Source organism: Mus caroli, unplaced genomic scaffold, assembly GCF_978045245.1.
Source record: "Mus caroli unplaced genomic scaffold, Mus_caroli_1 scaffold_8, whole genome shotgun sequence".
Taxonomy (NCBI): Eukaryota; Metazoa; Chordata; class Mammalia; order Rodentia; family Muridae; genus Mus; species Mus caroli.
In genome coordinates this window covers 95,843,020-95,860,576 of record NW_028227263.1, presented here as the reverse complement: position 1 = coordinate 95,860,576, position 17,557 = coordinate 95,843,020, and positions in this window count along the sequence as shown.

Sequence of the window (17,557 nt, the reverse complement as noted above, 5' to 3'; positions counted from 1 at the left end):
TCATCCGTCCCTCTCTGCTTCCTGATTGTGGAGGGAGGGAGGCAGCTGCCTCATTCTTCTCTCCCAACCCCTACCTACCAAGATGGACCATATTCACAAACTATCTATCATTCAAAAGAAATCCATTCTTACTTTAGCTGCTTCTATCAAGCATGCTATTATAGTAACAACACGCCTAACTAATATGGACCCCTAATCCTTTCAATGAAAATGAAAATTAAACATTTTCTTAGTGGGATTGCATTTTCACACTACTATATGAACAATGCTATCCTTTATTTTAAAATTGTATTAGCTTTATACAAAATGGCGGGATTTGAAAATGCTTTGAAAGCCTCTGTAAACAGGGAATCTGGTGTGATCTTTTGTATCAGGAGATGCCATACAAAATGCCCATGGTGGGGAAAGGTTAACAGGAAGGCACAGTTGTTATCATTTAAAACTGATGACAAAGATTCACAGCAAAAGGGGGTTGGTTAAGAATTTGATATAAACCCAGGTATTCAGGAACAACTGTGAGCTATCTTTAAATGGGCTGGGTTTGAATCTGGCAAGTTGTCTGTCTCTGAACCTTACGCATCTTTTACATGAGACAAATACTGAACTGAAGAGACTCATCTTATGAGGGAACACTTTTCGGATCAACTGACTTACTTATTTCACAAAGAATTGGTAGCATGGTCAATAAGAAGCAGTTCTGTTTTCCCAACATCAAACAGGCTTAGACTTACAGCATCCATTTGTAATATTGGACTTTGCTGGAGCACCCCAATAAGAAGAAACCAAGAAAGCAGTGTGGCAGGGAGTGTGTATCAGGGGGTATCAGGCTTGGTGGCAACGCAAGGAGGTTCTGAAAGAAAAATACCATAGATTTTAAAGATAAGTGCTTCACTGTGGGTTGAAATAACACGGTGTTGCGCATGTATTTGGAAATGGTTAAGAGAGGACAATAAAAGGAAGAGACAGACAGACACAAAGAATTCAAGAGTCTAGGTCACTGTGGGGTATGGGAGAGGTGTTTGTGGAGTCACTCAAGTGGATGTCTTTACTTTGTTAATGTTAGAGTTATCACAGTCAATGTGTCTAAGGTAAAAAGAAAACTACTTATCTGCTTAAAATCTGAAAATTATCACAACAATCCCTTCCATGAAACCCAGAGCTGCAATTAAAAGTAAAAGTGGAATAGCTAATTGGTTTTGAAGAGAGAAAACAAGCATGCCATTTTTTATTAACTTTACTCAAACGACATAGCAGCTCTTAATCTCTGTGCCCAAAAAGTTGTTAAATAAAAATGTGCTCTGAGGAGACCTATATTTATTATGATGTTTACTAAAGCTAAGGAGACAAATTTCTACCAAAGGAAGAAAATTACTCTAAGACTGAGTTCCTTTCTTCCTAAGTCTTTCATAAGGAAGACTGGTAAATTTCTGTTTCTCTGCATTTTCTGTTGTAATTCGTTTATGTTTATTTGTTACTGAGATCTGCGATGTGAACAGGAAGCTCTTGGGGAGGATTTAGGCATTAATGCCAGCAAATGGAATCATGGAGGGGGAAGTTGATCTAGCATTTGGTTCATAAGAAATGTTGAGCCCAATAATCCTACAGGGTTCTGGACAGGCCTGGTGGCAGAGCGTGCCTTCCCATCTGCTCACAATCAAAAGTAAATCATGGGATTAGTGTGCCTAGCAACACTCAATGGAGTATAGGGTTTGAGGGAAATCAGAGAGATGTGATTTGTGCAACTGAATGTCATCCATTTCCCACATCTCTTCTGACCTGTCAGGTTGAGAACACAGAGGGTTTACAGCCAGCCAGACAGCAACATCAGTGCAACTTGACTTTGGTATTTGTAAGCCTCCTTGGCCCTTCTCTCCATCCTGATGCTGCCCTCTTCTTTTGAGCCAAATGCACACTTTCTTTTTCTGATTTCACTATGACAACATCAAAACAATGAACATATCCCCTCCTTTGCACCCATAACCTCATGTACTAAACCATCTTAGAGATGTGGATGTCTGAAACATTAATTCCTGATCCATTACACAGCACTTTGTTATAGGTGAACTCCAATAGCTCTCAGGTGTTAATAAGCAGCAGAAGGGAAACCAGACAAAAGAGAATGACTGACTGTGGAGAGCACAGATCACATCCTTTACCTGAGCAGTGTTTTTGATCTCCACCGCTTGACGACAGCAAGATGCTCCATCATCATTGAATTGTGGGAAACTAAGGTATGAAGAGAAAACCAGCTTGCAAAAAAAAAAAAAAAAAAAAAAAAATCACACAGTAACTTAGGTTTTGAACAGTGGGGTCTGATCAATATGACTCTTGAGCTGAGAATTTCTGTGAGCCAGGCAATATGACAGGCATGGAACTGTGAACTGAGTTACCCTGCCTCTGGGATAAGTTTCTGTTTGTGTGGTCACTTCACTATTTGTTTTAGCTGAATTAGTTTTGTGTAATAGATCATCTTGGTGGTCTGCAGAATTTTATATCTCCCATCGTAACCTATTTCTCTGTGTCTCTCTACTCTCTCTGTCTCTCTCTGTCTCTTTCTCTCACTTCGTCATTCCCCATCTCTAGCATATTGTATATTACATGCAAGTATATGTCTGGGTGTGTGTACATGTGTGTGCTGGTGCCTCTGTGAGTGTGCATTGCATGGGTGAATGTGTGCACTTGCACATGCATGTGTAGAGCAGGAATTGACACCTGGTTTCTCCATCAATCACTTCCATCTTATTGTTTCATCGTCGCTCACTGAACCTGGAACACATCTGTAGGGTGGGCTGCCTGTCCAGTTATCCCCATCATGTCTCCACCATCTACAGCTCTTGGGTTATGTATGTGCTATTGTTTCTGGGGTTTTTGTATGTGCTATATCTCCAAACTCGGGTAGATCCTTATGTATAAAGAGAAGACAGTTTACTGACTGAGCCATCTTCCAGTCCTGCTTATTTCTTTTTAGCCTGGCTTTCTGAACTCTGTCTCCAGGTCAATACATATCATCACATATGAGACAGGTCAACTTTCCCTAACTACCCCGAGAAGTGCAGGGACTTAGAGATTGTCATACAATTCAGGAACTTTACAGTTTCATTGCTGTCCCAATTAGGAACAAATGGTATAATTGTTCCCTGTTCAGTTGTTCCTGAGGATGAAGCTTTGGTCCATGCCCTGCATCTTTCCAAATACTTGGGAGAGGGTGATTAATTTAAAGTCTGACTTTCTATGGGTTGATGGATCAGAGAATCACATGGTTGCACATTCTTAGTGTCTAGTTAGATGTGGTGTTTCAGCTTCTTCACCCAGTAGATAGCCCCTTCTTACTGGCTTTCTCCTATTCCTGTTTGACGATGACCTCAAGTCTCAGCAGATCCTTCTCTAAGTGCTTCTGAGCACATGTAGCATGGTGTATGATGTACCTTTTACATCCCATGGATGAATACAGTTTCAAAGGGGCTGTTCCTAGACATCTTTTTTGCTGTTAAACTTCTGGCTGTTCCTCCATTTGTACCTACTTATACTGGAATGGATCTCATAGCTGCTTCTGCAGTAACTGCCAAGATAATCTCTGTAGCTGCAGTAGTGTCTTTATGAGGTATTCTCATGCTTGGTTCCAAACAGAGTCTGTCACTCACAGTGAGCCTTGGCACTCAGAACTAAAGATGGAGTAGTACCTTTTGTTCCTGGTGGAAAACCCCTGCTTCACCCCTGGTAGGGATCACTGCAGCCATCTTGACACCTCAGCTTGAATATCCTAATATGAACTTACTGCACTATGGATAAGTTTAGGTCAAGAACTTTATATGTCTTGTTAATAGAAAGCTGGTGTAGAGATGGTTTTAATACACCTGACTGTACTGCCTCAGTTGAAAGTTTTGTAGCATGGACTTTGGAGGACAGCTATCTGAGACCCCTATATTGCAGCAGCAACCATATCTTGTCAATGATACCTAAAGAAGAGAGCCTGTGTTTGAACTTGTATATCTTGAAGCTAAAGGGAATCAGGTGAAGGATGGAGGACATCTTGGGCCAGCCATCATCACATCTCACTCTTCCCATTAAAAAGAAATGATGGTTCTTGCATAGATGCCCTTGTACTTGATGTATTGTTGGGCAATATTCAGAAACTCCATATGGTTGCCTTTGAAGTTTTATTGGCTTATAATCTTAGTGTGTTAAGGAGCTGTTCCATTTTCTTTTATGCTGAGAGATAATCTGCTCTACTACTGGTATGATCATTATGGATGTCTCATCCTTAAAAATCAACCTTAAACCTGTTTGCTTTTCTCAACACACTACTGTGTGATAGACTACTGTGTGAGAACATACTTGTTAGGCTCATAAAGGTAGTGAGTTGAAGAAGAAAGAAAATGAGGGATAGAAGCAAGAAGAGATAAGAAGATAGGGAATCAGTAAAAGACACTGGAAGAATGTCATAGGTCTGAGTTTCTCTGCTAGTTGCAAGTAGGCAATGTGTCAGATCAGGTGACTCAAAGATTTCCTTTCCAACCTTGGTGAGAAGAATGTACAAAGTAAATGTGTTGTTCTACCCCTATGCTGTCCATGATAGAAAGAAAGAAAGAAAGAAAGAAAGAAAGAAAGAAAGAAAGAAAGAAAGAAAGAAAGAAAGGAAGGAAGGAAGGAAGGAAGAAAGAAAGAAAGAAAGAAAGAAAGAAAGAAAGAAAGAAAGAAAGAAAGAAAGGAAGAGAGAGGAAGAGAGAGGTAGAGAGGGATAGGGAGAGAGAGAGAGGGAGATAGAAAGAGAGAGAGAGAGAGAGAGAGAGAGAGAGAGAATGAGAGAGAAAAGCTTTCCAAAGAAACCCAAATAAGATAAGTAAGGGTTTTGTGTAATTATAGAGGCTTTGGATTGAAAACTAATCTCAGAGAACATCAGTAATGGGGTTTGCTGCTGGTGGTGGGGGGGTTGATTTTCATTGCTTCTATTTACATTGGTACTTTAGAATTCAAATAAAATCATTGATAATGAATGACGACCATGTTATGTAGAAAGTAGCATCTTCATCCACATAACATGCATCACTCAGCCCAGAAAGACCAACACCTCTCTAGAGCGGTCAGTCCATCAATCCTCAGGTTGAGCTCCTATCTTCAGCAGACAACTCCACCAAGCCAAACAAGTATCCCCTGAGATGACTGTATGTGACCAGCCCCAGATGGCTAATTGACAAGGATCCCGGAGAACACTGCATGTGACAAGTACCTGATGGATCTGTGACAAGGATCCCAGAGATGACTACATATAGCCAGCTCCTGATGGCTAACTGACAACTCCCCTAGTTTTCACTTCATTTAAATTAGGGCCAACTGAAGAAGTGAAATCCACTTATTAAGGCAATTAGCAGATGCCCTGCTTTGGGAAAACCTGCCTGAGGCTTCTTTTTATCCTTACCACCTGGAACTTTTTCTCTTTCACAGTAAAGTTCTCTCCCTCTGTTGCTTCTCTGGAGCCTCTGCACTGCCTGGGTGATGGAGGCAGCTGCCTTAAGTGCTGAATAACAGTGCTTGCAGGTTCTCCTATCTGTGGGCTTCCTTTGCTTTCTGCCTCAGGAGTTCAAAGTACTTCACAAACGGAGTTGACATTAGGAGCTTGCTAAGGTGGCAATTGCTAAGTACTGTGCAAGACCAACACAAGACCTTCCAAATCTCTGACAGCTTTTGTATTCTTATTTAAATGTAAACAAATTAGCCCTCCCTTCCTTTCTGAGTTGTGCCTTCAGGTAAACACTGAAAACCTAATGATTTTATCTAAATCACTCAGTAGTCAAAAAAAAAAAGTAACTTACCCAGTGCCAAAAAGCCAGTTAAGAGTCAGAGCCCTCCTTATCTAATCCCCATCAAAGCAAACTCTTATACACCCCATATCAGGCACCTTTAATGCAGAGTGTAAACTGCAGACTGACAGAGATGAATAGTTCCCAAGGGTTCGAATAATCTGCAAAGAGAAGGAAAGGGGACAAAGGATAGCATATTGGCAAATAACATGCTCCCACTCATTACTGACTGGAACTTTATTTAACACAAGAGTATATAAGTAGAACCCAAAAATGTCTTTGTTTTCAATACTAAATAAATAACTAAGCACCCCTTCTTCTGTAATTAAATAGGAAATGGAACAAAAATCTTAACAAAAAAGAAAATACAAAGGCAATACAAAAGAAAATACAAAGACATATCGAGAATTTACCCTACTTGGACCGTGGTGGTTATACTGACGTGTTGATGTGTGATGTTCCTGAGAGACTAAGAGAGAAAATATGGGTCATTCCTGAGCGGTAGTGCACTCTATATGGTGTTGATGGATTTGAACATAAATTGGCTAAGGAAAAATGGCTGCAAGAGACAGCTCTGGTCTAGGCTTTGAATGGGGCTCTAATTGGATTAAAGGGAAATGACCAGGCAGCCCACATTACAGGCCCATTGTGCTCCTTATCACAGCCCATATTTCCCCAGAGGGAAGAAGAATCAGGTGGGAAGCAGAGAATAGGAGTTGATTCGGAATCCTCTCTTGTCTCAGTTCAGCCCTGGCTCCCTCTGGGCTATTTGGTGCAGATTTAAGACACAATTACAGTTTTGATGAGAGTCATTTCATTGGTCCATGGAGCTCACATTTTATGTTTATCCTTTAAATGATGTATCTTTTTTAAATGATGGGCTGTGAATCGGAGCCAGGCACATTCAAGCCATGCCAGGCTGTTTCTAAGGCAATTGCCCATTATTGTTGGATGCGTCCTAGTTAATAACACTCACAGAGGGCCCTGTAATTGAGGCTCTGGGTGAGGATAATCCATACACATCTTTTCAGCCCGACTTATAGACTTTTACACTTTTATTTTAATAAATCTGTGAAGTTTGATCTCTTTCCCTCTGTACTGATGAGACATGGAAGAGTTGGATTTATAGGTTTCGTTTATTCTAGATTCCTTCTGCCTCCAGTTTTGTGGGAACTAAGATCTCATTGGGGCAAATTGAAAAAATAACTAAAAATCCATCCATTCTGATATTGTTCGTCCTTTCATAGGAAAAATTTACATTATTGAAGGAACTGACTTCCGGTTACCATGTAACTTTACTGAGAAGCCAGGTTCTCCTCATACAGGATGATGTTGTAAGTGGCTGGTGGGGGGAGGGATTTATGCTTAGTGCATTAAAAAAGGGTTTTTGGGGTTTTTTTTGTTGTTGTTTTGTGGGGTTTTGGTTTGTTTGTTTTTGGTTTGGTTTGGTTTGGTTTTTGCTTTGTTTTGGTTCTTTTAGTTGTTTTTTGTTTTTGTTTTGTTTGTTTGGTGTGTGTGTGTATGTGTGCACACGTGAGTGTGCACGTGTAAATTGGCACATAATTCATAGGGGCTATTTTGATAAAATAGGCTGGTCTAATACATAGCACAGATGAGGACCTGGCACATTGACCTTCCTTCTGGAAACTGTAATTTTGCAACCCCCACCCCCGTTTTTTTTTTTTTTTTTTTTTCTGAAAACAGCTAATTCATCTAATGCCATTTTTACTTTACTTTTTCTACTTTTTGTGGGGGGTGCACATGTGTGGTTGTATGCATGTTTTTGTGTATGTGTGCATATGTGGATATATGCATGTGTGTGTGTGAAAGTATATATTAAAAGAAGAACTAGAAAATCAATTAAACATGTATAACTTAGGGAGCTTTTGTTATTTTTAGACCAATTATAGCAGTCATTTGTAAAGCAGGAAAAAACATGGTTGGTTTTCTCAGGCAAAGATGAACTGTAAATCTCCTGCTGCTTTTGCCTGTGGCACAGTCCTGATATGACACAAGCATAACATATTTTCAGAGAAATGCACATGTGTGTATATATGCCCCTTAAGTTTCCTAACAAACTGGATAAAAGAATGACAGTTTGCTCTGGTTGTATTGTCTTTCAAGTTACAGGTTTCATCCTTGAATGTGAATGTTTATCAGGTACCTACAATATATAAAATAGCACTAGGGCCTGGAGAAATGGGTTAGCTGCTAAAGAGAGCACTTGGTGACCAACCGGATCAGCAGGAGCCCAGGTAAATGCTGAGAGAGCATGATTATCCCCTGTAATTCTGGAGTCAGGGAGCTCTGGTTTGTTAAGAGACTCTGGCTCAATGAATGAGGTAAAAATCAATGGAAGATGATTTTCAACATCAACATCGGGTCTCCACATCTGCAAACACACACACACACACACACAAGCACATATACCTTTTCATGTGCATAGGCACACAAAAGTACAAAAAAGGTAAAATAAAAGTAACATCGGATAAATTAACTGTTTTCAGAAAACAAAGGAACCAAAATTCCAGAGCCCGCAGAAGGAGGACTGAGGTGCCAGGTCCTCCTCTGGGCTGGGTATTAGACTGCCCTAAGAGCTGTGCCTGAAACTGTGAGACCTGTCCTTTTGGGGAAAAGCCTGTCTCTACAGGTCTCCTGGTTGCTCGAGTGACTGCCTCACAGTGGGTCCCCATATTCACTCCCACATTTAATCATATAAATCATATTTTAATTGCCTGATATTCAAACATGTCACAGCAAGAGATAGCAATTAGTAATTATTTAGCATACTTTATAACATTACCAAATATCACTTCACTCAGTTTCCACCAACAGTACTGAGAGATGTGTATTGATTGAATTAGTTAAGAGTCCTAGCTGCCCTACCAATGGAGTAGGGTTCATTCCCCAGAGCCCATCCATAGTCAGAGGCTCACAAACTCCTGTAGTTCCAGTTGCAGAGATACAACTCCTTCTGATGCCCACAGATACTCCTATACTGACTGACATACACACACACACAGGCAAAATTAAAAAAAAAATAACTGAACAAACACAAAAGCCAATCATTTTGAGACTTTATTAACAATTTTCACAATGAAGAACTAGACCCATACTTAAGCAAGATGTTTGACATCAAATGGGTAGCTAAGAGTTGCTATCTCTCTAGTATTCAATATTGCATTAACAACTGGATTATCTACATTTCGAAATGGGATGTGTTGTATGAATAACAGACAGCAAGTGAACATGGAAAACAGGCAATTCTCAGAGTCTTGATAACTAGAATTTTCTCTGTTTGGAATAGAAGGGCCATCACTTGAACTTTGATTGTGATATCTTTCAGGTTTTTAAAAAAGACACTATAACAAGTATTATAACCCTACTGATTTATCATTAGTTTGTCCTAGAAAAAATATATTTAATCTCTCTCTCTCTCTCTCTCTCTCTCTCGTGTGTGTGTGTGTGTGTGTGTGTGTGTGTGTGTGTGTGGTGTTAGTATGGGTTGTCTTGGTTTGTTTGTTCATGTATTCTGAGACAAGATACTAAAAAGTCCAAGTTGACCTCAAATTCATCATGAGGCTAAGATGACTCTGAACCTTATCCTTATGCCTCTGCTTCTGTAGTGCTGGGCTTGAAGAAGCACCTCACTGTTGCGGGTAGCCCTGGGGCTGATTATATTCGATGTTAATTCTGTTCTGTGAGTGGTTCTGAACAAGGAATGAGTAGGCACTCAGGTGATTTCCCTTAAACCTGTCCCACCTTAATTTGTAAAATAAAGGAAAGCTGATGATTGGGCAGATAAAAAGGGAAGGTGGAGCAGAAGGTGGGAGAGAGAAGAAGGAGAAAACGGAAGAGGGAGAGGACACAGAGGAGGAGGAAGAAGAAGAAGAAAAGCGGAGCAGAAGCACATGGTCTGGAGAAACCCCAAGTTCTAAGGGGTCTCATAAGCTGTGGAAGATGGTAGTATAGCAGTAGATTTTCCCAATGTAGGCACACAGCATGTAATCATATGAACTGTGTTGTGTTTTCGTTGATGGGGCATATTTGGGTGGAGATTTACCAAAACCCGTCACTTCTGCATGTCTGCCAGCACATGATCTGGCAAAACCTAGTGAAGGATATTAAGCAACCTTGCTCAGACTTCCCAATGGTGACCGCATCTCAGTCTCATGGCTCCTTGCAGGGCTGGGCCCTTTGGAAAAGTAACCCTGAAACAGCCATCTGCCCTCTCTGACATTCAGTTGTGCATAGACGGTTGGAAAGTGGGTCTGGTTTTTACAAAGCTTTATTGGCATACTTAGCTGCTGAATCTGTCCTCCATCAGGACTTTAGTGAGCAAGGAAAAGAAACTACACAGGGAGCTGTGCCAGCTTTGAGAGTACAGTTACTTATAGCTACAAGGCTATTGATGCCTAAAGGTCTATAGGGAGAATCCTGATGATCTCAGGGACCCACTTGGCTCCATTCTACAATGGTATCCTTTTAGGGAGTCATTCAACTCCACCTGGATCCTGGCTGTAGGTCATGGATTTACATTCTTAGCTCAGGAAGGGGCTTGCCTCTTGGGTTAGATCTTCCCTGCACCCAGTTGTCAGGATCCCACCTGCAGCTACTGCTGGCTTACATAAATTTCAGTATAAACCATCTCATTTTAAGCTTGATGCCGAGTGCTTTCATATGTCTTTAGAACGGGCTGATTGTTTGTGTCTTTCTTTCTATTTTCTGAATGCTTATTCTTTATGTAGCTTGCTACAGAGAGAATTTAAGCCTGTAGAAAAATTCAATAATAGGCCAGATTCCACAGAAAAAATAATAGCTTCTATGTGGATTATGTTGCTAAGAATAAAGATTTTGCAGTGGGTGCATACACATAAACAAACACACACAGACACACACATACGCAAATTGTGTGGACACATGCATTCAGGAACCTGTGAATTTGTAAGAGATCCAAAATAGATAAACAAATGAAATGTGTAAGGTTAGAGGAGATAATCACACTTTGACACAAGCATCACAGCATAGTGACATAGATTACCGATTTATAGAAAAGCAATATTGACTCATGGGATGAAAATGGTTCCTTAACCCCTTAACCCTTCTCTGTCACAGTGAGACCTTGGCATGTGTGCCTTTCTTTTTTGTTTTAGTAAACATGAGAGGGGCTGAGTTATTTGTTCCTTGTTTGCTTTCTGATGCTCTATCACTGTGAGATTATAGCATTTTTATCAAGGTTTTCCTTTCTCCTCCGTATGACTTTTATTTTTAAACCACCCTCCCTGCCCCCTGAAGAAATGCAGTGACACAGACAATGCAATTGCTCTGGGGAACTGACAACTAATTATCCCAAAGCAAAAAGGAGGCTGGACATTTAGATAATGAAATGTCAATCAGTGTAATAGAAGTGTCACTTATGTAATCCCTGCCTGAACTTTCAGGGATTTGGAGATGGAGCCTGTGTGTATGTATCTACAGCCAGTAACACGGGTACCCACAGATACTCTACAGGCTTCCGGAGAACAGGGCTACAAAGACTGCTATGTAGAGTAGGGTGTGTGCAACGTACAGGGACCTATCAAATGCAGGCCTTTTGCTCTGAAACGGCCAAGCATGCATCTGCAGCTGTGTTTCTGCAAATAGCAGAATCATCTGCTCAAAGGCTGCCGTGCCCTTGACATCGAACAGTACCACAAATCTAACTCCAGACCATCAAGCAAGGGGTTTGAATGTGTACAAAGGAAAAATTTTCCCATAAATATGTATGGAAAGTCCATCTCTGTTTGTGAATACCAGAAAGGTGTACAGAAGAGAATCACATTGCTGTTTGTTAGAAATAACTCAGACGGAGGAAGAGGGAGGACGCTGCGTTTTATTAAATAATCCAGACATCACATCCAGACATTATGCTTTGACTTCCTTAGGTCCTTCCATTCAGGCTGGATTCAGATTTTAGTTCTTTCTTAAATGCATAAATAAACAGCATCAATCTCCAGAGCGAAGAAAAACTTCCTTTGTAGCAGGTAAATAGCTTCTAAGGCATAGTTTTCTTGAAGGTCAGGGCCATAATTAACAAAGCAAAGTGCACTCACTTCACCCTAGCCCCTCCCCATATTGCTGCCACTCACGTAATCACCAGTGGCAGTCTTGGCTATGATAAACACAAACTACAAGTTACTTCAAACTGGGGGTTAAAAGAGTGGAAGTACCTTGGATTAATGGAGATGTTGTTGGGATCACATGGCCTCTGATGCTCTGAGGGAGGGTTCTTCCTTTCCTCTTCAGCTTTTCCTTGGCTTTAGGTGGCAGAGCTTTAGTCTCTGACTCCTACATCTGAGCCATTTCCACATCTATGTCTATTAACTAATTGACTGACTGGTAGATTATGACAGCATTTCCTATGTAGCCAGGCTAGACTTTCTGACCCTCCTGCTCTGCTTCCCAAGTGCTAGAATTATGAGAAATCGTCACCAAGCCTAGCTCCATGCATATCTTATAATGTAATATAATATATAATAAATAGAACACAGAATATAAAATATGTATTTAATTATTCAGGTATTCCAGTACTGTGCTATATAAGATACCACTTTATTGTTTTTTAGGAAGTTGTAAGATAATCTCACACAGTCAAGGCTGGCTTACAATTTATTGTATATGAATCTGGGTGAGTATCAACCCAAATAAGTATGTATGAAAATGCCATAAAGAATTCTGTTATTTTGTATGCTAATTCAAACTCTAATAAAATATATTTCTGAAAGTGAAATAAAGATAATACTAGCAGCATCATGGTCAAGCTCCGGATGGCTGAGAGAAGCTCTCTACGCCACTGACATGAGCCCTGTGGAGCCTTGTCTTGAGAGCTCCTTGAGTAAAATAGGATATCAGAATCATTGTCTTTTTTAATAAAAGGCTATACAGTCCAATAGTGTGGAGAGACCAACAAATTAATGACTATAGTATCTCATTGTGTTTAATCCTGTTACTTTCCTTCAGATCATGTCTGCAACTAGAAGCCTCTAGCTTTTAGCTCTATAGGTAATTTTAGATGAAGCAATAAGAAGCTAACTAAAATTTTTCCACTATTACTGAAGCTTTGCAAAAATATGAATGGAGTAAAAACATCAATGCTCAAGATAAAATCTTGAAAAGAGATAGATAGACCCAGAAGGTTGGAACTGAAGAGATAGAAGGAGTGTGGGTGTCCCATGAGGTGGAAACACAAGGAAAGGATCCCTTGCACCTTAGACTGGATGAAAATGTTCACTTGTGTGTCTCACTGCACTGTGGTGTGTCAAATTGTAAGGAGGCTCCATGGAGGGAGACCAGGGGTCAGACTCAGGCTGTACTTGACTGGGAAATTTAACAGGAAAAGTTTCCCCAATGGAGTCAGATAGCATACCCAATGAATAGAAAGGTGACCTTACACTTCTCACGTAGTCCTGGGATAAGGATGCTGCCTACAGCAAGAGACACACCTGCTCATGTGAGCATCAGTGCAACATGAGGACCCGAAGCAGGTGGCTTTTAGCTCAACAGATGGAATTAGAAGTGCAAAGAAGTAGGATTTTTATACATTTCAGCTTGTTGGAAAGAAGTCTGTGTATATCAAACTCAAATATGAGTCTAAAGAGAAAAACGGCAAAATAACAACAAAAAGAAATGATAAAGTAAAATTGCCTATTCCTAGGGGGACTTTCTGAATATTTGCAGATATGCTTGTTTATTTTTCTATACCTGCAGTGCCAAATGTTCTCAAGGGTGAAAGCAATACAAGATCAAGGTCACTAGACCCTTGAAAGTTAGTAACTGGTCCAAATGAACTGTGTCGGTACATAGAAGACTAGGATTTGTTCTGTCCTTCTTATTGGCTTCTTAGGGGAAGGAGTATCATTTTCTTTAGTGATGCACCTACACGTAACATGATCCATTAATAATCTCTCACCTACATGCAGGTAAGTGACTCTTGCTAAACTCAGGGGATGTACACACTAAGTAGAATTGACAGTGACGGGTGGGCGTGGGGGCTTGCTGACAGAAGTGGGCCAGGGGAAGGGGGAGGGGGAAAGGAGATAGCAGAATAATGAGGAGGCAAAAGTGGCAAAACTTCATTATAAAAAGTATGGGGCTGGTGAGATGGCTCAGTGGGTAAGAGCACTGACTGCTCTTCCGAAGGTCTGGAGTTCAAATCCCAGCAACTACTTGGTGGCTCACAACCATCCGTAATGAGATCTGACTCCCTCTTCTGGAGTGTCTGAAGACAGCTACAGTGTACTTACATATAATCAATAAATAAATCTTAAAAAAAAAAAAAAAGGTTAGCTGATTTTATGAGCCGGGCGGTGGTGGCGCACGCCTTTAATCCCAGCACTTGGGAGGCAGAGGCAGGCGGATTTCTGAGTTCGAGGCCAGCCTGGTCTACAAATTGAGTTCCAGGACAGCCAGGGCTATACAGAGAAACCCTGTCTCGAAAAACCAAAAAAAAAAAAAAAAAAAAAAAGTATGACAAGAGAGAATGCTAGAATAATGCATCTGTAGTGGTGATGGTGTGAGGAGTCTCTGTGACACCATCCAGCTCCTGGATCCAGCAGGGGGAGCGCTGTGGGTGTAAATGTTGATACTTTCTTTCTTCTCTTTTAAATTGTGTATTTTATCTATTTACATTTCAAATGCTATCCCCTTTCCCGTTTTCCCTTCTGTAAACCCCATACTCCATCCACCTTAAACTACTTCTGTGAGGGTGCTCTCCCACCCACTCACCCACTCTTACCTCAACACCCTAGCTTTCCCCTACACTGGGGCATCAAGCCTTCACAGGAGCAAGGGCCTCTCCTCCCATTGATGACAGATAAGGCCCCTTCAGCTCCTTGAGTCCTTCTTCTAACTCCTCCAATGGGGTCCCTGTGCTCAGTCCAATGGTTGGGCTGCAAGCATCCACATCTGTATAGGTCAGGATATGGCAGAGCCTTTCAGGAGACAGCTATATCAGGTTCCTGTCAGCAAGCACTTCTTGGCATCAGCAATAGTGTCTGGGTTTGGTGTCTGCATGTGGGATGGATCCCCAGGTGGGGCAGTCTCTGGATGGCCCTTTCTTCAGTCTCTGTTCCACTCTTTGTCCCTGTATTTCCTTTAGACAGGAGCAATTCTGGATTAAAATTTTGGAGATGGGTGGGTGGCCCCACCCCTCAACTGGGGAGGGGGGCATGCCTAACCTCTGGATATGGTATATCCTCTCCTTTGTGGGGCATTTCAGCTAATGTCATTCCCTTTGGATCCTGGGAGACTCTTGCTTTCCTGGCATCTGGGACTTTCTGATTGCTACCCCCAGTTCCCTATCCTCCATTGCTACACACCTCTGATCAATTTCCTGACCCTCTGTTCATCTCCTCCTTCTCCTCCCATACCTGATACTGCCCCCTCTTTTTCCCTTCCCCCTCTTCTCCTCCTCCCAAGTCCCTCCCATCCTCTACTTCCCTTGACTATTTTGTTCCCTCTTCTAAGTAGGACTGAAGCATCCACTCTTTGATCTTCCTTCCTCTTGAGTTTTATATGGTCCATGAGTTGTATCATGGGTATTCTACACTCTTTGCCTACTATCCACTTATCAGTGAGTACATACCATGTGTGTTCTTTTGGGACTGAGTTACCTCATTTAGGGTGATACTTTCTAGATCTATCCATTTGTCTGTGAATTTCACGAAATCGTTGTTTTTATAGCTGAGTAGTAGTCCACTGTGTAAATGTACCACATTTTCTGTATCTATTCCTTTGTTGAGGGACATCTGGGTTGTTTCCAGCTTCTGGACATTTCGTCGTCATACTTCATGCCCACCCTGGATTATAAAACCATAGGTTTAGAATGGAGTCTGCCTTCCACACACACTTTTCCTATCACAACTAGTTCTACATTATTCCTGAAAAATCTCACCCAACTCCCCTCAGCAACCACATCAGGGGGGCTCAGAGATTTTCTCCCAGGCACCTGGATGCTTGCTCTCATTCTTACATTGATGTGACCATAAGTTCTGCTAGTGTTACCTTTAGCTACTGGTCAACACATTTTTTTTTATTTGATATTGTAATTATCATACAAAGTAATAAAGTTCCTTATGGAATTTGCACACAATCCTAGTTTGAGTTGATACTGGTCTCAATTCATACATAGTAAATTTTAAGACTTTACCCCATAACCCCTAAATAATAAGAAAATCGTACTTTATATGGCTTGGTACACTACTCATACCAATATATCATATATTATATTTAATTATGTTACATCATATTATAGCAACTGCGTGAGGGGGGTGTGTATCTATTCCCTTAACTCTTGGCATGGTTGCCTTTTGGTAGTTTTGCTTAGCAACAAGCTGAGAGTCTCTTTCAAAGTCTGTCTCCTTATAGTGTGCTTTTGCCCTAAGAGGGTGCAGCCTTGGGGCCAGTGCACAACTATTCCGATTGTCTTGGGAATGTCTTTCACGGTCACTTTCCTTTCTTGCAGACAATTGTTAAGTATTACAAATTGCCAACAGAGTGCAGTACTCCTGGATTTTGGAAGTCCCTTTGGGTTATAAATAACCACTTGTTCTGAGTCAATTAACTTTGAGACCAAGCAAAGACAGTTTAGAGGCCACTGTTTGAGTTTTTTTGATGGTCCCAGTAGTTCACTTAGCTGTTGGTGTTTTGTCTGTTTAGGTTTTATTTTGTTTGTTTTGTTTTGCCACATTGGATGGTGATTCAGCTCACCCCCCAGTTAAGTGGATTTCATGATACTGTTGGTCTTTCCAGTTTTTTCTTCTTTTTAAAGTTTCTTTCTCCTCTGCTGGTGTGTCTGCACCACATGTGCCCATGTGCTGCTTGTGGGAGTGCATGCACACGGAGGGCACCTTATTGACTGCGATTTTCCCAGTTTTTCTTTCTTTCTGGAAGGCTGGTTTCCTTGTGAAGAACTTTAGAGTACACTATTGCAAAGTTCTGGCGCAGCAGATGTGTCGGGACAGGTTCTGCTCTGTGATCATCTGTCATACACTCACATTACGATGGGAAGTGATGAACACTGGTGGCCCCCTTTCCCTCCGGTGAAGACGTGTACTCTGGCTGTTGAGAAGGAGGAGGAAAAGGATAACCCCCATAACAATAAAGTTTCTGTTGGGTGTGGCGGCCCACGCCTTTAATCCCAGCACTTGGGAGGCAGAGGCAGGCAGATTGCTGAGTTCGAGGCCAGCCTGGTCTACAAAGTGAGTTCCAGGACAGCCAGGGCTACACTGAGAAACCCTGTCTCAAAAAACAAACAAAAAACAATGAAGTTTCTGCCAAACTGAGACTGGAAGAGGAACAGAAAGAGCCCTGCCAGCTTCAGACTTCTGCCTTTCTGCTTTAGCAGCTCTTCCTGGTTCGTTCCTCTTTACGCTCTTTGGACAATAAACTGGGGATTAGAGGTCGGTTTCTAAACCTTGCTTTATATTCTTTTAAGGCAGCATTTCAGTAGCTCAGTCTAGCTTTCAGGCTCTCTATGTACCTAGTGATGACCTTGAACCCTAACCCTCCTTCCTCACCTTCGAGCATCTCTAAACTCAGTTTATGTGTTTACCTGTCTTCACAGGTTATGTTTCCTTTGGGGGGATCAGGAGTTGGAGCCCGCCCTCCTCAAACTACTGAACATTCTTCCGTAGGCAGGTTGAGTGTTTTCTCCACAGTTACACTGAGCTGACTCACTGGAATCTCACGTGAACTCGACACCTCTGGCTTGTAAGGGGCAG